Genomic DNA, 4,281 nt, shown 5'->3' with positions numbered 1-4,281 from the left:
ATATATATCTTGGTTGTAGGAGCCATTGATAGCATTCTAGAATTGTAAAATGTGTATATCTGCTAAACATTTATTTACAAATACAGTAGCACAGACAGCCTTAAAACTGACAGATCCAGCCTAAAAGCCAGAAAACTCAAATTTTGATTAATTGAGCCCAAACACTATTTATCAAACAATAATGATAAGCCTGTGAAAACTTCACCATGCTCCCACCACAACTTTTGTGCCCCCTTTCCTGTTCTACCAAACTGCTCAAATGTCTAAAAAATGCTTTAAAGTTATTTATACTAGATGGTTTTCTTGGAAGAAAATAAAAAAAGAGCACGGATGCTTAAATATTTTATGAGAGGAATGAATCACACACCACAGCAGTTGGAGTTTGACCGCCTCTGCTTGTGTAGCATGCGATAATGACCACAGCTCAGTCAGTTCACTGGTGATTGTACGCTGTGCTTCCGTCTTTCTGTTGCTAATTTTCTTCTTTGATGGGGCCAGATGGCCATTTTTACATTTCTCTCTTAAAATGTCTAATCTTAAATTCTTATTTAATTTATATATCTCCCTCCAAAATCCTGTTGTATGTTCAGTTTTTAGCTTTCTTGTGAAAGTGGAGGAGGTGGCGGAACCAGCAGGCACCAGTGTTGCCCGTTCAGGCTGCCCCTCTCCCTCGTGAGAAATGCATAAAGTCTGCCAGCCACCGCAGCCCTTCCTAAGAAACAGAGCTGCAGTGGCTCACAACAGCACACTTGTGTACACCATGTTCAGATGGGAGTGTACTTCTTACTATTTAATAAATAAATAAAAGATTTTTTTATATATACATTTTATATTTATATAAATAAATATATAAGTTAAAATTAAAAGTTACAATATAAAATAATATAAGGAGATATGTTATGTTTGTCCCTGCATGAACTACAAATGAAAAATACTTCTAAATCTCATTTAATGTTAATTTCAACATTACTCTCATTACTATTACATTATTAAAATCAAACGTTGTATCTGTTAATATTAGTTAATGGTCATGAACTAACAATGGACATTTGTATTTTTATTTGCAAATGTTAACAAAGATTAATAAAGTTTGTAGCAAAAAATATAGCTCTTTGTAGTTAATGCATATGCTAATGATAACTAATGGGACCTTATTGTAAATTGTTACCCATAAATTCATATAGGTTTCAAAAAGTAGTCTGACAGACTTTGGCGACCATGAAGTTTCCTTGTAATCATCAACAAAGCTGTATGCATTGTCATATACTCTTTTAATCTAGACAGATTCAATTATAATTATAATTTTGCTGCGTGCTTGCAGTGTAGATGGAGTATAACTAAAGTAGCTAAACAAAAGAGCTTTGTCTTTGAATAATTTAAATTTCAGCCTGTCGTTTCAGGCAAGTTCCCCCATCTGCACTCCCGCTGGACTCGGAATGTATGAATGGTGTTCAGCCATGTGTTTGATTTCATCTGTGCTGCAGGTCAGGAAGCAGGACACTGTCAAGTCTACTGTGAACTCTCACATCACAAACCAACAGAGGAATGAGATTAGTTTCAGCTGAATGAATACTGATCATTTTTACTCTGTTACTGTGATACATATGTTTGCCTTTGTCACTGAAAATGTCACAATGTCACTAAGAATGTCACAAAAACATAAAAAATACAAGTAATCTCACCGAAAGTCTGATATCAGATTGTTCCAAAACTAAATGATCTGATCTAATCAAGGTTTGAAACGACATCTCGGTGAGTAAATAATGACAGAATTTTCATTTTTGGATGAAATATCAGCTTTGAAAGATCGACCTCTGTGTAATAAAATACTCCTCAGTGAATTACAAGTCTTCAACAGAATTTGTTCCATTGTAGTAATGCAATCTGCACTGCATAGAGCCATCCCACTGCTTTTATACAACACTCAATGATCCATAATGCCACAGGATACTTATCAGAGGGGAACTATCCATTTAGACCAAGCTGTGGTGTTTTTAAACGTTTAGCATCCAGCTTAAAATGCAAATGGAACTGAATGAAGAATGTACTTATTTAACATATTTTGACAGCCCCCATTGACCTACAAAGATATTTAGCCTGATTTTGCTATGGGAATATGACACAGATTGGGAAATAATACCTTAGAATTATTCTTTGGTTTAACCCATAGTGTAAAAATGCACTCATCATAGCAGTGCCAGAAATACGAAATGCATTAGTAAAATAATGTCCATAGTGAAAATGAGGTGCTGTGGAGATGTTTGTGTAGTTGTTGCAGAAGTTGTTTAGAGTTGCACCAGATACTCAATCCCTTAAAGCCAAAAGCATTAAAGCATTTCCCATATAATGACGTAACTTGCTGATTAACTAGTGTGATGCACCGTTTTGGAAACTAACTAGATAGTCACAACTGGTTCCCAAACATGGTTGCATTTCCGTCATTATAGGGCTGGCATTAATGGCATGTGGTGGATCTCATGTGCATTCTTCAAAAACTGTGCTGATTGTTGACATGCTGAAATATTTAGAATGAAACTTTGCAGACTTGTGTATGAACAATGTTCTGAAATATTTCGGCATGCGCATCAAATCAAACTAGAGTAGCTACATGCTAGGCAACACAAACCCAAGACTTTGTCCTCAATCCTTTTTTAACTCTGAAATTGAAACATTCCATTCACAGAAAGAATGCATTTAGCTGCCTTAATGACAGTCTCACAACTCTATGTTTGTCTTCTGGACTTGTGCTGCATTCCATTTAACTCGGAAGGTCAGAATTTCTAAATTCTTACTTGGAAACATCCAATTGAATGGCACTTGATGTCAGACCTCCAACTTGGAAACTCCATCACCGCAGCGATGCAGATATACGATGTAACACGAATGTGGTGGCGGCAGCCTCCCTGGGTACATACTTAGTGATATGCTGGTTACCCTTTATTTTAAGGTGTCCTTGTTACAGTGTAATTATACGTTTAAGTACTGAGTAATATTAATTAACTACATGTACTTACTATATTGTTAGGGTTAGGATTAGGGTTTGGTTTAGGGTTACTTGCATGAAATTATGCATAATTAATTGCTATTATAATAGTAAGTACATGTAACATGTATAACATGGACACCTTAAAATAAAGTGATACCGATATGCTTATTGGACATTCAGTTTCAAATAAAGTGCAGCAAGGAATAAATCTCCCATCGTTACATGATAATGAAATCAGTTTAGCAAACATTTGTACAATGCAATGCAGGTGTGTTAAAATGATCCTCTCTGTTGATAATCACACACCTGCAGAACGAATGCTAACATTGCATAGCGTCACTTATCCACTTATCACTTATCCACAAATTGGTTGCTGTGTGCCAAGGAGCTTGATGGAACACCTGCAAACCAAACAGAGCCATACCATTTTGCTTTTTAATTTGTGTCATCTTTCGAGCATCGCGCAATGGAGCACTTTTATGGTTGACAGTCAACGATATCAAGTAGGAATAGCCTATATCCAAAACAGCACCTAATTCCTAATACCAATAAACTGGCATTATAATGTAATACATTTATGTCAAAGCTGTTTGCTCCTCTGTAGATCAGTGATTGGTTAAAATCTGCTCTTGACCTTTGGGGCGATATCTTTTTGTACTTCAGTAACCCACATAATTTATGTAAATATCCTTATTCTAGTGGAAGAGGTTAAAATAAAGGACGGATTTATCTGTCCATTTTATATGCAATTAAACTGAATGATGGGCACCTTTGATTCCACATCCCATCCCATAAAGGTGGAAAATCAACAATATATAAATAAGGGAGATACATTTCTATCTATGAATCTATCAAAGAAACTAATGGGTTGGTGGCTGCAGGGAGACATGTTCCTTTGTTCTTGTATCTAAATGTTATCCTATGTCATATTGTCCACTTCAGTGTTTAAAGGGAACTCAAAATTCTGTTGTTAATTACTCACCCTAATGTTGGTCCAAATCAAGAATGACTTTATGTTGTCTGTGTAAAACAAACAACATGTTTTGAAGAAATGTTCAACTGCTCTTTTCCATACAATGAAAGCATTTTTTTTTCTTTAAAAAAATAAATTAATAGTTTTATGCAGCAAAGACACAATAAAATAATCAAAGTTTCAGTAATGACATTTATAATGTTACAGAAGACTTCTATTTCAAATAAATGCTGTTCTTTTCAACTTTCTGTTCATCAAATGCAGGAAAGAAAGTTTGAGGGTTTGCACAAAAATATTACGCAGCAAAAAAAATTTTTAACAT

The sequence above is a fragment of the Sinocyclocheilus rhinocerous genome, unplaced genomic scaffold (genome assembly GCF_001515625.1).
Source record: "Sinocyclocheilus rhinocerous isolate Xijiao unplaced genomic scaffold, SAMN03320098_v1.1 scaffold127, whole genome shotgun sequence".
NCBI classification, from domain to species: domain Eukaryota; kingdom Metazoa; phylum Chordata; class Actinopteri; order Cypriniformes; family Cyprinidae; genus Sinocyclocheilus; species Sinocyclocheilus rhinocerous.
This window is presented reverse-complemented; position numbering follows the sequence as displayed.